A 17,162-nucleotide genomic window follows, 5' to 3' on the forward strand; every position below is an offset into this window, starting at 1 on the left:
ACACCTACAGCCCAGATTTATTCAGTGTTAGGGTGAAAATGGATGTGATCCATGGACCAAAAGGATGTGTATCTACATTGTCAGTCTACATGATGGAGGAAAGAAAGCAAAAATATTTAATGTCAAATATATTCAGTTCATGCAATTAAACAGCTCCATATTTGAAATTGTTTTGGATTTTATTTCAAGGAAAGGGACCATTGAAACCAAGATGATTTCACATTATTCCCCAGTTAAATAATGATCCATGGAAACTTAGTATAGACTGATGAGTTTACAAGGTTCTAAAACAGCAATTTTGCACTGTCTTACCATAATATACAGATTACATTATCACTGAAATCACCTTTAAGAAGCAAGAAAAATATCACCTGGTTCTCCAATAGCAGTATCCTATTAAATGTTTGTAACATACTAACCCTTTGTTTTCTTTGTCCTTTGCCACCCATCTAAGTTCTATTTAAATCAGGTTTATCTAAAACAAGTGCACTTTAAATACACAAAGAATTGCATATCACAAGCGTAAAAACTTCTTCCCCACCCCCAAAACCCAAGGGAACAATATGTATTCATACACTTCAAAGTAGCCAATCAGAAAAGCAGTTAGAAACGTACGCGGAGTGCATTGATTGTGAATAATGTGGCACTACGCGCAGTGCTTTCGCATACAATCGCATCACATAGGATTGATACATTTTTCTTGCGGGTTGATGCATTTATATTTGCTTGTAGTTTCAAACTTTCTTAGTGACAATTTTGTCATCAAAATAACAAAAATCACTGGTTTTTTTCTCGTGTATGAAATAGGTTAATAAATGCATATTACGTGCTACTTAAGAAATTGTAACAAATAATGCACTTGTACTGAGATGTTGATGTGTCTAATGCACTCCCTCTGCAGGGCTTGAACATTAAATGCCTCAACACCTAAGCATGTGTGCATTATTTTGTACAATTTCACTCCCAACAAGTAATATGCATTTATTAAAAGGGCATTTCGTGATCCACAGCATCATCCCCCCACTAATCTCGAAAAAATATTCTTGCATATTAATTCGTTTATAGCGAAGATATTGTGAAATTTGAATTTCGTCCTGGTATACCAGAACGAAATTACAACACACTGTCTATGGAGCAGTGTAATACACATAATCATGCATAACTCGCCAACGCAAAATCGGAATCAAATATGTCATAAAAAGAGGATGCTAGGATCACAAAATACTCCTTTAAGTGTTAAATGGATGAAATAACAAACTATATTTCCTGACTGACAGTTACCATGTTTCTGCCAACCAATTGGAGAGCATGAAATGAGAATAAGATGTAGGATTTCAAAAACAAACGATCAATGTGAAACAATAAATGCTTCAAATCTACTTTCTTTTTGAAATCACAAACTACTAACATGGTACTTTTATTGACTTTCATCAGTATTCCACAAATGACAAAGGACAGCAGCTCAGTTATATTACAAACTTTTACCAAATCAAAGAACTTCATTTAAGACTATAGTGCAAGAAGTGCAAACAAATAATTCTAAGAAAATGCAGGTCATATTTGCAAATAAAAATAAACCCTTTTATCTTCATATTTTTTACATTGTGTTTTCAACGGTTCCTGAGTCATTTCATTTATGCATACAAGTATGTTTGAAAACATAAATGATTGTGACCTGTAGAAAAATATGATAAGACTCCAATTTTATTCACTTTGGCACTTCTTCCACTACTATTATCAAATCCTTTTTCAAAAACATCCTTGTTAAAACAATGTAATTCTCGGCATATTCAGGAATGCTTGGAATTACCCTGTCATCAGCTTAATTGAAAATATAGCTGACTTTCATTGCATTTCAGTTTGTAAATTTGTATTTTTTCTGTTGAAATACTGCCCTGCTTGCCAAATATGGTACATACCACTGAAAAGAAACTGGTGTACGTGTGAAGTGCAGCAATCAATGTATGTTACCCACCATGTTATTTGTTAATTGACTATAAAGAACACAATGTTTATCACATGGTTCATCACACTACCAATTGTAGCACATTCTGATCATAATCCAAATGTAAGGCCAAGAAAAAAAAGTTGTTTGGTTGTTCTCAACCACTTTGTAGAAGATGGGGTTTGATGGTCAGATATTTTTTGAAGGTCATAGCCAAAAATAACTTAATAAATAAAAACCAAATTAGGGTCTTTTATTACTGACAAATTAAGGTTGGTATTCTTTTGTTTTCCAGATTACATTAGGATCGGTCGGTTGAGGACAATCAAACAATGTTTCCTCTTGTTTTTGGCATAATTACTCTCACAAAGCTGCACATGAGACACTAAATATTTGACACTAAATATTTCTCTTTATCACAATAATTTATTTGTAATTGAGCATGCATGTCCCACTTATTGATTTGAAAATTATAATCAAAATAGTGCTATCTCCTTTGCTTAAACTTTCACTTATTAGAATATGCTTCATAAAGCAATCGATCACCAGAATCTACTTCTTCGCCATTTTCAGTATAGTTATCATTATTATTAAAATTTTAACATTATTATTAAACTTTTAATAATCAAAATGTGTATTAGTTTGTTGTTAGAGCTAGCAGGCAGCCCTGGTGCATGCACTAATAATAAAATCAAACGGGCTAGCAAGGACATCACTCTACATGCGGAAGAAGCACATTTGGCATCTAGTAATTGCCCAAACTTGAAATTTTTGCTACAACAACTAAAACATACAAATGAACAAACAAACAAAACAAGTCCAACATTGACTTGGTGAAAGGATTTGCTAGGTTATTCCACTACACATTATTTGGTCATGTCAATGAATCAATCCAAAGCTACCAAAGGTGGCCAGTCGACTATGTCGATGAGTTTTGTTTAAGTATGTACAGCAAAAGTGCATACAGACAAGAATTTTTTAAAATCAATTATAAGGTTCTGTCTAAATGAATGAAGCAACTACGATTATTGTAATCAAACAGAAAATGTTATATATCAAACAAACATTCATTCACCAAATATAAAATAGGCCCATCACCAAAATAATAGACCACATTATTATATCCAGCTCAAATATAGTACAAGCATTTGCACTCTGGTAAGTTTTGAAGAGTTAGAGAAACAAAACAATAAATTAGGGGGAAAACAACTTTGACTTGCATCTAGCTGCTGTCAGTCAGTCAGCCACAGCTAGACTAGATGTAAGTTACATGCAGTTGAGATGATATACAATCAAGATGAGAAGAGTTTCAGTCATTTAAGAAAAGAAATGTCTGAAGCTTCTATATATATTTTTTTAATTCTTTTTGTTAAAAAAAACACAACAGATGGCAAAAAAATAAAATGGCAGAAAAAAATGTGTCTGAAGCAATGTTATATATATATATAATTATATATATACATGTACTGAGGTGCAATGGGGTCAAAGGTCATATGGTTTACCTCATCCACGTAGTGTTTGGGGATGTATCCATTCTGAAAGTCAAAAGTGCCGTCATCCAAACAGTTAATGAACGAGGAAAACAAAACAAAAATAATAAAGAAAAAAAAAAGAGGTCGAAAAATAATGAAAACAGGACAGGAAACGAACAGCATGCAAGATGCATTGGGGAAATATGTGGACAGACAGAATAAGACGACAAAAATGCTCATATACATACATCACACTTCCACACTTAAGTCAAAACACACCTTTCTTTTAAAGCACACACAAAATGTATTGACAATATTTATCATGGGTCCTAGTGAGCCAATGCATCTGATCAATAGTTTCAAGTACTGCTTTGATTTTTAAATGTATCCAAAATGGGGCATTGATGTAACACCAATCCTATGTTATAATTCCAGTCCCTGCACATTAGCATTGTGCCAACACAATAGGGTCATGTTAAATATCTGAAGTCCTAAACTTTACATTAACTTCACATCACAAATTCATTCTGCTTATAGAATCTTCTTCATCTAAAGCATTTTTACACATGTGATTCAATTTTGCTAAAACAATATACATGCATACAAATGTATACGGTTGATACATAATAATCAGCACATCTTCAAAATAGAAATAAATTAAGTTACCTTTTCATTGTTTTTGAATTTTCAAACATATGATGATGAACAACATTAAACTTTCATTAGAGAAATAAAACAGTTAGGGGTAAAAATGAAACCATTCCCCTAAACTATTCATAAAGTAAATGCACCACAACAATGATAACCATGAAGTAGAGAAATTCATAGTGACATGTGGAACTCTGGCCAGCAAATGCAATCCTCATCAAAAACAAACTTACCCGCTTAATTACATACACTTTTGGTTGGTGTACTTGAAATCAACGTCTTCCTTCCATTTCCTCCAAAATCTGGACAAGTTAACACTCTTTGTAGTAAATGGCATGGTTTGAAATGGCACAGATTTTAACTACTGATATTTGATCTCTATTAAGTGCACATTCAATACAATTCAATGGTGTGTTTTTTAAATATGAATAAATATAAGAATTATTATATGCTCTTGCTTTTTAGGATTGAGCACTCTGTTCAAAAGACCTACAATTGTATTGCTATGCACAACAATTAGTATCATATCAGTGTCCAAATCTAGCAATTCCAAATGAAATGCTCATGCTAACTAGCATGCCAAGAAATAGTCTATTACTTTCCAGATTTTGAGATGATGGCTGGATCAGACTTTAGATGTTCAAAAATGTAATTTATGTCAAATGCTTTTTTGAATCCCCATACATTGTATTATACGAGTTGTTTCTTAATGATGAGAATGCACACATACCAAACACATGTTTGTAATGCCATGATAACGAATATAAAAGCACATATTACTTTAAGAAATGTTCAGACAAACTGGACAAGCACACAAGGTAGTAAACTCAGTTTCCTGCTACCATAAACACCTGACATTGCCTGAATAACAAGGCAATCATCCAAACAACTTGTCTCCATCTCTTTGAATCATCACTTGCAGCACTCACTCACTTCATACTCATCATATTCAGTTTGTTCACTTTGAACGACAAAGTAAAGTACATAGTAAATTACGTAGTTTCTGCGCGCCGTAATGTCAAAAGGAATTAACACACTGCTAGGTGCACACAAATGCATGGGCGTCTTAATACATGACACACAACATGCTTACGCGCATACCTTACTTCATACTAAGTGGACAAACTGTAGTTTAGAAGCAACTCACTGACTAGTGGTCATGTTACATGTGCTTGATGGTAATACAGAGAGATGGAGACAAACTTGGAGGGGGGAGGGAGGGAGCCACCTTATTTGTGATCTAGTGATTTTCATAAGTAGCCTTCATCATTGCACATTGCTTCATGGATACATAGGTCTATACTGAACTTTCTGACATTAAGCAATAGCTAGGCTAATAGAAATTCACTGGAACACACAGATGAGCTGAGGTGTAGTTTAGTAGATGTTATTTACTTTCTTTATTTAACTACAGCCATAGTTTACCTCCCAAAATTCAAAAATACCAATACTGGTTTTTAACATAAAAATCTTCTGAAGTAAGTCATTCAAAGTTATTCGCAGTTTGACCATGATAATTTATCAACAAGTTATGGTTTCAAAGCAACCTGGCACCAACCAATATCTACCCTTACAATTTTTGCACAAGTGTGATGAAGAAACTGATTGCAATGTCTTTTGAATGACTTACAAGATGATTTTTATACTAATCATGTGATTTGCATGGTTTGCAAAACCAAACCAATACACATTGTAACTTCCGCCACTGAAAACATGATTTGAAACAAACCCATCTTGCACAGAGCTCACTACATAATACAATAACATGCAAGATGGGTCTTATTTACCATAATAGTGGTATTTTCTTGTCTTTTTCTGGAAGTAATCTCACCATGCATCAATATTGACAGCAGATTTGGATGACATCCTCACTGCAGCCAATATTGAGCTCTGTAATTTGGAAACCCATGGAAATGTGAAATACACAGTACAAACGTGCCTGCTCCATCAGTTTCCAGTCTGCATATGAGATTATGATGTTCATCACTACAAAATGATATACATACTCTCACTTCTACGGTGCAACTAAATGATTTCACACTGCTGTACCATTTTACTTTTTCTCCTTGTCTTTGGGTGAGTTTGTGATATCAAGATGCACAAAATAAGCACCCTGGGAAGCAAGGTTGGCACATCCATTTATTAATGGAAATCATTGATTTGCACTCTCTAGACATGAGATTATGGGAGTTTATAGTGTGGAGGCATTATTAAGAGAAAGAGACATAACATGTCTATTTTGATGGTACATAACACAGAGGAGCAAAGCTGTGAGAATTGTTTCTCTCTACAATGTAAATGCCAGCTTAGAGATGATGAGAATTAAACCTATGTTTAACTGGGCTGTTGCTTTTGGGTAAGATACAATACTAATAAATTAATACAGCTGGATTGATTAATTTTTGATAGAATGCTCCACTGCTGTGCCCCTATTTTTTTCTCGGATTTCATGTTGGGATGCAGAAAACCTGAGAAAAAAATAAGAGCGGTTCTACATAAATCCTGCTTCAAGTAACTTGCACGAATGTTAGATACATTTGCTGTGAACAATAGCATGCTTGCTCTCTTTAAATAGAGAATCTTCATGTGTGCTTCATCATAATTGCTGCCCCTTCATTTAGCAATTAACTGTTCCTTCAGCATGTTAGACACTGCCAAGAGTATGGAACATTCAGTGGTGTAATTGAAGCAGGTTGAAATATCTTAACATGCAGGTTTGAATAAGAATACTTGTTTCAATCATGAGACAGAGTCCACTTCAGTAGTACTAACACAATTTCCTGTCAGCAGTTTTTTTACAGATAGATAGTGAATAACAATGCTAACTTGATGCAGCAGCAGTAGCAACAACAACTTTTTACTAAGAGTGAACTCATCACCACCAGCTGAAACAAGTACTATGCATGAACATTTCACAAAAATACCCATTCTGATATGGTGCACTAAATAAGACCATTTGAATAATAATTATAATGATGCTCTTACTACACAAGTGCAAGATTAGTGTCAGAGTCTTTAGAACGTAAAAAGCACATGTTGTTTTTTTGGTATGTTCTGTCACCTACAATCCAATTCAACCTAATTTTAGTTTGTCTTGATAGGAAAGCTATGACTTGTTAAAGATAGCGGGGTTTCTCATAGTAGGCTAGCCGCCTACAATATGGGCATTACGATCAACAAACATGCAGTCAAAGAAGAACAAGATAATATGGATCAGAGAATGAATATGCAACAGTGTAAAGGTTAAAGGTCAAATAGCAAATGTTTTATTTGGTCACCCTAAGGATTTCATCTGAGAACCAATGGATACTAATTTATTTTTTAAGTCTGAGATTGGAGAAGATTTAGCCTAATAGTTAAAGCCATAATCTACAATTTCAATCAACTTTTAATTTTGAATATTATTCTTTACCCAAAATGTATTGGTATTAAATAAATAAATATTGGTAATAAATGTCAGGAATGGGTTCTGCCCATTTTATAAGCAGACATGATGTGGTGAAGTGAAAGAAACCCTACTGGTTATTTTGGCCGTTTAACACAGGGTTCTATGGGGGATTTGGCACAAAAAAGGTTGTCTCAAAGCTCGCGCACGCATTTGCAAAATTGCGTGATTTGAAAAAAAGAAATGCAGAATTTTTTTTTTCAATGAAATTTTTTTTTAAATTTTCCGCAAAAATTTGGCGAAAATTTGATTTTTTATCTCAAAATAAAAATATCAAAAAACATCGAACCTCGCACAATGCGAGGTCAAGAATTTAAAACACTGTAACTAAAAAGTCACCTACGATAACACCATTGAATGACCCACCTGTATGCATATTAAATTTAAAATTGAGACTGATCCTAAAATAAAAATCTTGTACATGATGTATTCGAGTATGTGCTGAATATTCATCACCATTTTTAACGTTGTCATTATGTGAGTGGCAATACAAATGACTATCAGATAAAACCATAGAGAAAGGATAGTTTTTGCATAAAACCAGACAAGCAAATACATTGAAGGATGTTGCAATGGAGATCCTTTTCGGTGAAAATCTGTGTGTAACAGTTGAATGTGTCACGGAAATAATCGGTATACACAACGCTGCCATGGCTGCTGAATTCGACAGTCACAGTGTCATGACACACCATAAAAATACCAAGTCGGTAAATAAAATAAATCGCATTTCGCATTTGTTTTCAAACCACTTGAGAGCTTTTAGACAAACCTTTTTTTTTGGCCTTTTATGTGTGCCTTTCTGTTGACCTGCAAACACAACAAATTTGGCTGATCCCATTTAGGTGCAAGTTGGGACATGTGTAAACATATCAAAAAACCAGGTTTAAAAAAATGAACAAATTTAATATTATAAGATTGTACATTATGGCTTTAATTCATTTCATTCCATGTGATCTGATATGTTTGATTTCAATTCCAAATACATCATGCTTTACCTGCTGATTGCGTGTCTAATGCACATACATGAAGGAAACCATAGCACAAGCAAGTGTTGTCACCCGCTTGTGTTGGTAGAACTTAACACTGGCAACCAAACAGCAGGTAGTAAATAGCACACAAATTTAACATACTGTATTGTGGAACTATGTAATGCAAGAGAAATACTCATAATATGCAGCCTGTGAGTTGTTAGTATGGCGGCAAAATGTTATGTTGATAATGACAACACAATTGATGCTAGTGCAAAGCATTGGACAATCAAGTGAGGTTAAATATTACACTGTGTGTGAGAATGAATTTTAACTCAAGTCAAAATATCTTGTGCTTGGTCTTTACAGTGATACAATGGCATGGTGTAGAGGAAAGATGGGTTGGATCCTACCACAAAAGAAAAGTACTTTTGTTTTCCCCTTTTCCCCTTCAAAGTTCACAGTTAATTCCTGTGATGGACTGTGCAACATTCAAATGAATTTCTTCCATGAATTGTGGCTACCCTTAAAACCTGAATATGTTCCTGGGATAACCCCCTTTTAGTCCCGAGGCCTTCAATTGATATCATCCAGCTTTCTGACCTGCTTTTTTATTTTCAAGGGATATTTTGTTTTAAGCAAATAATACTAGTATCCGCAGGGGGTTAGCTAGCCACTCGTCTACCCGTCATTTTGGACAGGCAATTTGCTCCTGGGAGACAGGCAAAATTAATGCCTGTGACATATATGCTAAATTCTAAAAATAATGCTTGGATAAGTTCTGTGAACTCAAAACAAGACCAGACTAATAAATCAAGGCTATCACAAGAGCTATTTGAACTGTTTGAACATCCCAGAAGAGGCACATGTCTGGTTTATGTTTTCAGTGTTAAATTTTGGACAGAAAATTTTGGTCAAATCCTAACTAAGATCCAGGTTTTTATTCCACTAGGTTGCCAAAAGTTAATCTGAGCCATTTTTAGACCAAAACAGTGACCTATGTAAGAACTTCACAATTTGGTTTTATTGTGATTTAACCACCTTCTAACCATGTTCACAAAATATTTGTGGATAGATAATGCTTTAGCTAGCATGAATTGAAAATTACAGGTTCTGCAGGAAGATGACAGACAACGAATACAGGAAAAAATGTTCAAATGTTGACTCCAAAACATATTAGTAAGTAACATTATGACCTTTTTCTCTTTGTTTCCATAAGGTCACCATAATTTATTTTCAGTATTATTTTCCTCATCTTTTAGTAACCTCATCAGTAGTTAATATTTTATGACTACAATGAAGAAAGAGCATCAAGATGCAGAATGATATGAGGAGAATAGTTGATCAGTCTACATGCAACTGGTAACTTGTCAAGTCTTTACATTCACCAGTTTTCTGGGTGAAAACAAATGAGCAATCGCACTTTGTCATTTTTATAGCTTGCTGTGTAATCACTATCATAAATCATACAATCCAGCTTTCTACCTTGCTCTTGAGCATCCTTAGCGCATTTCACATATTAAGCTAGACTGATCCACTATCTCCATAACTATGCTAATATTTTCAGGCATCCATAAACACTGAAGTTTGAAGTCACTTTACAAGTAAATATTTTTGAACTTCAAACAATTTTTAAGTTTGTAATTTCACTGATGACACTGACAACAGAAGATGGCATAGCGTGTGCCACAAAAATATTGACTTTTGAAGTGACTTCATTTCCCTCACTCTGAATTTCAGAAATAAAGAACCATGCAGAGCAAATTTGACAAAACTTGTTGTCTCTTCTTTTGGTAGATGTTAGAATAGTACAGATCTACCTACTGAATTATTAGTCATTTTAATCAACAACACAGGGATATTGTGTAAAGAAATGAAAAGCACTTGATGATTTCTTGTAGTTTTTCTAGATCCTATTGGTTCCCAAATGATGGCCTGTTTCTACGTTATACTAAATATTGTGAAGAGGCAAACCACAGTTCATGTTGTAATGTATTGTGAGTAGTAGTATGAGATTAAGTGCTGCAAATATATAATACATATTTTTGCATGCATTAGTATGGTATCAACTGGAAAATTCCACCAACAAGTCTTCTCACTCCAAGTTGCTACACTGTGTAGAAAAATATATTGCAAGAAACAAAATTGTCTACTGACCTTTGACCTCACATGCTGCATTCTGGGAAATATAGACAAAGACATGGCAAAAGGATTGAAATAAAGTTTAAATATATCATGTGTGTAACATGTCAAAAATAAATCAACACAAGAAACAAAAACAAACTAAAATGAAATGAAACAGCACAAATACAGTAACTCCCATTTACCCACCACATATTTGTTGCCTTTAATGTGTAATAAATGGCAAGCCATGCAATGATGCAAGCTACCTAGAGATGCAAACAAGGGCACATTCAGAGCAGAAATGAGGATGGATGGATGGATGATAAACAGCTATTTGTTTATCTGTTCTATTTTTAGCAAGTCAGTACTAAATAATTATGATGATTAGAGCATGACAGAAAGAATGGGTACATTAAAAACTTGGTGCAATGTTAATGCAATCCGCATGAGTACATGTAGGTGAAGTGCACGGCTAACAGCCACATTATATTGTGCCAGGTGTAGCAGATCACACACATTTCCTTTAATTGGCTGGCATGCTGTCATTCGCGTTAATTAACATTTCTCAGGAGTCACAAAAATTTAATTAACAATGTTAATTTTGTGAGTTAGTTTTGTGTTTAAACAATAATGACTGTTTTATAATAACACAAGTGGAATTAAACAGGTCTTTATTTTAGTTATGTTGCATCCCTTGGTAAAATAACATTATAACTGATTAAAAAAATTATCAGAAAGCTCCTTACAAAAAAAAAATCAATTTATAAGGCAAGATTTGCATCATATATATTACACCTGAAAGTTTGTAATATATGTTTTGTCTATGACATACAAATTCTCTGTGCCCTCACTCAGATATGAATGTGTATGGGTTGAGCAGTAATAATGTAATGAGCATGGTAACCTTCAATTCAATTTCAGTTTAATTAATGAATTTAATATTCAATTAATAGTAGTGAGAGCTGGTGTCTTAAGGCATCTAAACAAAATAGCAAATGATTAATGCAATCTTTTATGCTTTAATTTAATTAATTATCTTGTTCCATGTGATTTAATTAGCAGTTTGTAACAGATGATGGAGAACTGTGGATGACAAGGATGATACTAACATGCACTGTGCAATAAATAGAATTGCCTGCCTGCCTGCCATGCCAGACTACAATCAATATGTATTGGCAGCAATTTATGTGGACAAAAAAATAATTAATTGAACGGAGGTGAATTTGCTCTTTTTGACTCTGTATTGTTAATTGAAGCACTGGGAAGCGAAGGACTCAAAAATGCTAATTATTGAAACTATACAGTTGATTCAAGATAATGCCAAGTATTTAAGCTGGATGGGTTGCAAAATATTTCTGACAAGTAGGGTGTCCCCCTTTATATTTTTGATATTTCAACATTTTCATGTACTTAATCAGGTAAAAGCCTTCAGCAAACATCATGAGAAAGCTGAAATATCACATTTTATATCTCTTGATAATTACCTGAAACAGGTATCAGAATTTGAATATTAACAAAGAATCATAACTCTTCAAGTTATCAAAAGCCTATATTTACAAATTGCAAAGAATTTCTACTGACCAATTCATGTTGTAATTCTTGTCTGTTACAGCAGGTATATAGCAAACCAATATTCCGTCCCAGTACTTCATTATATTATGTTATTAATTGATTAAGAGACAAGGTGGAAACACATTCAATATAGTGTAATACAGAGGTGTCCTTTGCCTGCAATGTTATTGTAACCCAAAACAGGGTGAAGGGGCAGATAAATACAGTGAAAGCATCAGTAGGCAATGAACTGCAACACAACACAAGCAATGAGGTAAGCAACAATAAATGGATATGGAAAAGCAACAGAAAAATGAAAACCAGCGAAGGAAAAAATAATGGAACAAGCGCATTACTTTTGCGCAAGTGTATCAACCTAATGATTGAACTTTGACCTTATCGGTCTATAGCGTACGTTTTATTGCCTCAAGGGGGCGGTCCAAGGGATGGAATCACAGCTGCAACTGAAAAAGTGAAAGAAACAAACACACAACCCAAGGTTGAGAATAGGTCTCAATTTCAGACATGTTATTGACATCGCCCTCTAAAGTCTAAATATACTAGTTTTTCTTTACAATACATTTAGGCCTACTCCAATGAGTACAGTTTGTATAAAATACCAGCCAAATACTCAAATGAATATATGCAATAAATTGTCTGCTTTACCAGCCATCTGTTATAAGTGCAAACACACAAGCAGAATCGTTGATGTACGTGTGTTTCATTGGCATGTTACTTACTCTAGACGTACTACACACGTACATGATACTTTGAGGCCCTTACACAGCACGTCAGGTTACAATGTTGATGTCTTTTAATTACCATTCAAGTAATGGTTGGTTGGTTGCAATGTTACAACTTTGATAGTCCTCCACATTGATTTAATCCAACTATAGCAGTTTTCGGTTCAGTGAACAAGTTTTAAGTACTCAATTTTGGCTGGTATTTCCAGATATTTCAGTTCTTGGGTTCTATATAAATTACTACAACATTATGTACTACTTTTTTCACTCAAGCCATCTTGATATTATGGCTAAGTATGAACTGGTATACATCCAGGAAACAACACAATTACAAAATAATAACAAGGGAGGATAAATAAGACTAAAAAACTACCAAAAAAATAAATAAATAAACAACATCTGGAAACAAATAGACATAGGATAAGACAGGTTTTTGTTGTTGTTGTATTAAAACACAGCACTCTTTATGTAAATCAAATCATGCTATAGTGCTTCTATGAAAACTACAATGTATCTCTGAAACTCACACACGCGCATACACATGGAATTGAAATAGACTGGTTTATTATTCAAATATGTGTAGTATGTTAAGTTGTAATAAAACATGCTTAACGTTATTTTCTTGTTTTTTATTCAACCTACACATTTACTGTAGATGAGTGAGTTGACCACTTCATAAATGAGGTCAATTTTTGATCTCATTCTTTGGAAGTCAGTGATAAATTATTCACTTATCTCTTTGAGAATGAATCTAATTATTTCAGGTGGCAAACTACGCTCATTTCATTGACTGATAAAACAACTGATTTGACTGGTCTTTAAATAGTCACACCTATCACAATCCTTGATATGATATCAATCTTGAGCTTGTTACATGTATGTACAGCGCCAAATTTATCCATGCAATTCAACCAATTAATAATTCTGACACTTATAAACACATGATGATATTTCTAAAGAAGACAAATTAACCACACATTGCTTTTTATTTATCAAGAAGTATTATAATAAAGAAAGAAAACAAATGTTTTCTTTCATTGAAAAGTGCCGGGAACATAACAGGAATAATTTGTGATTACACAACAAAACACTCAAAATGTTCCAAACCATCATTTTACCTTTATACAGTCCACACAGTATGAGATAATCAAAAAACAAAGTGTAAAAGAGAATATAATTGTGAATTGAAAATTATGTAAACATGATACTACTTCTCTCATAAGTATAAAAGAGTAAACCCTTGCTTGAGTCCTGCTGCTAATTTACTCATATTTGCTTTGCCTTATTTATTATTTACTTACAAAATCCAAAATAAATACTTCCTAGATGATTGATGAGTCTTTCTTCGTATCACCCAAGTTAAATTTGTAGGTTAACCATGCTGGTTGTTTGAAAACACTTATATTAAGTGTAAATGGTCATTAAAAATTTAAATTGAGAATACAGACCCAATCAAATACTACATCACTCATCCTCATTTAAATAAAATTCTGTCCACCAAGTAGCCTCCATGGGCCAATTTGCATGATTGATAATACAATAAAACAGGTGTTAGGTATGAATGATTGAGGAATCAAACTAGAGACCTGTCCCTCTGACACTTAGAACTGTCCACCAACATGGCTGTTATACCATTCTGGTTGGTTTATTGGATACTTCCATGAGAAGATATAAGCAGCAAGTCATCCAAGTTGTGACTGATGGAGACTCAACAAAGATGACCTTTGAATAACTCATGTTTTGTCATATCTGGCCAACCATAGAGATCAGCTCCATCATTAGAACCAGACTTCTGCTGATGAAGTCTCATGTCTTCTTGTTATCACTGAGTGGTAAATTTGATGTTCAATGACTTAGACTTTGTAACTACATTGTACATGTTCCCCAATACACTATTTACTAAAACATGAACATGCTTACACATGTATGTACACCAGCTATCCAATAAGTGAATGGACCAACTACACATAACCCTTTTCAATGAATAAGCACTTCCATATGACAGTTTTTCAATGTTACCATTAGGTTACACATCTTTATATATCTGGAACAGTTTTTCAATACCAAATATTTTGAGTGACAAAACAGTTACATTTATTCACTTGTCCACATAGAGATTTAGAGTACAACTTTTAATAATTAAACAACAATAAACTGGGAAAAAGTATTTAGGACAGAGACTTTATTTCAAACATGAATACTCTCATTTTTTTTTAATTGAAGACAGTAGCAAACAAAACGAAAAAAATCCACATTGTCCAAACAATTATTCACAAATCCGCAAATAGATTCATCAGGATTGTCCATTATTTACGAAGTTCTCTATAACAAATCCAATAAATAGGTGATGTTGATATACCGCGATGACGTTTTGTGCTGTAACACAACACTTTCTCAGCTACTAACAGCGCCATCTATGTCAGCTAGGAAGCAAAAAGGTCAAAGCTGGTCATTTAATTTGAGAAAGTGCTGTGTTTCAGCACGAAACATCATTGAGGTATGTCAACATCACCTTGGATTCGTTTTAGAATTTTGTAAATAATTAATTCACAAAAACAAAAAAATTCCATATCAATTTGATAACAATGTTTTTGCCCAAAAATGAGAGCATGCATGTTTGTGATTGAAAATGCATCACATACAGGCACAAGGTCTTTGTTTACAAGCAAGATAAAAACATCATCACTGTTTTTGTTACAAGTTGATAAATATATGACAATAACATCCAGATCTGTCTAATCCAAAGTTGTTTTTATTATGACAGCCCATACATTCATCTTCAGCACCAGCTTGAGTTGGGCTTGCTAAGGCAAAAAAAAAGGACGATTTTTACAGATATTTTCAAAAAATCAATGTTTTAATTTTATTGAAAGACTAGTCTTAAATTGATTATCTAACAAGTATCTCTAGTAGTCAAAATTGACAAATGTCCGTAAATGGAAGAAGCATTATATTGTTTGGATCCCTTAATGGACCAAATGATAATTAATATTTGTGGGGATTTTTAAAAACTGAAGATTTTTTTTTTAAATCAATCAACTGAATGACCCAACCTTCCCACCTTTTCCCACTTGAGCGTAACACTACAATTTTTTGGGCCTAATACCAGCTTTTTTGTTGCTGCCGTTTTGTCTATTACCATCCATTTGACAAGTGAAGATTGCAAACACATGATACAAAGTACCAGCCTTCATATCTGTTCATTGTTGCACCCATTTTCCGTACCTCTCCTTAAGCATACCCCATTACTATGTCGAATTGCTCTTGTCCATGTTAGCATAACTCACCAGAAAAGTTTGAAAAAGAAACTGCTAACTGTTTACACATCCACAATTTAAAAACATATTTAGAATGATAAATTCCTGAGCTAATTTGAATAATCTGCATGTTTCTCTCTGGCTAATAAGTTGGTAAGTACTACAAGATGACATGCCTGCCTGGCTATTTTCAACCCTACCTGTTCTTATCTATGTCCCTCCAATATGACACATACAAAGACAAGCTTATCTTTCCTCTCTCTATACTCTAACAGCACTCCCAGAAAAATATAATCAACAAAATAATATAGCAAATATCATACTGGTCACAAACAAAATGTGTTAACAACCTGACACTAAGAGCTATGTGAATTCCACTGCCGAATAAAGAATTGATCCCAGATATATTTGTCAAAAAATATAAAATAGTACGAACATGCTGTTGAAAATAATTCAAGAATTTCTACTTGAAGTTTGTATTGCCTTTTGGGTCCTAGCTTGAGTCACTTGTCAGATGCAAATTTCACAAAAATATTTTGGGAAAATATCCTTCTTCTCTGTATACAGTTCAATACCCCTGGTAGGGAAGACGAACCCGGTTGTAGTGTGCGCGTAGATGCTAAGTTACTGGTAAAAAAAGGAAAAACATGTGCTTAGACATGTTACTGGTAAAAAAAGGAAAAACATGTGCTTAGACATGCCCGGTAGACATGCTCCTACTGCATACAAATTGAATCAGACATTGAAGAAATAGCACTTATAAATGTAAAGGTACAAATGCCTACAATTTCATTACCTATCCTACGTGTACAATCAAACTGTGCTGAGAGCACTGGAGAGGGAGCTTTGAGGACAACTGAATACATACATGCAAGTTTATGATTAAATGTTGACGAAAGCCTCCCTAACCCATGGTTTAGATTACATTGTACATGTTCTTACTTTTAGGGGATCTTTTATATGGGTTTATCTCGGCAAATGGCACTTATATGTGAAACGCTGCCTGGCA

At 33.9% G+C, this 17,162-nt stretch overlaps 1 protein-coding gene across 7 annotated transcripts in view; it reads right to left on the bottom strand.

Annotated features, from left to right (window-relative positions):
• The window catches only part of LOC140146373 (uncharacterized), a 179,521-nt gene that overhangs the window by 36,229 nt on the left and 126,130 nt on the right, over positions 1–17,162 (bottom strand). Inside the window, exons 3-4 of one of the 7 annotated variants that reach the window (XM_072168249.1) lie at positions 12,569–12,617; positions 3,448–3,480 (exon numbers count right to left, since the gene is read on the bottom strand). The exons of 2 other annotated variants lie outside the window; for them this stretch is intronic. The gene's annotated coding sequence lies outside the window, so the exon portion shown is untranslated. Of the gene's footprint in view, positions 1–8; positions 1,238–1,281; positions 3,326–3,447; positions 3,481–10,635; positions 10,658–12,568; positions 12,618–17,162 lie in introns of those variants that run through there. 4 more of the 7 variants (XM_072168226.1, XM_072168265.1, XM_072168257.1 and 1 more) reach the window with 4 other exon arrangements.

This window comes from Amphiura filiformis, chromosome 1 (genome assembly GCF_039555335.1).
Source record: "Amphiura filiformis chromosome 1, Afil_fr2py, whole genome shotgun sequence".
NCBI classification, from domain to species: domain Eukaryota; kingdom Metazoa; phylum Echinodermata; class Ophiuroidea; order Amphilepidida; family Amphiuridae; genus Amphiura; species Amphiura filiformis.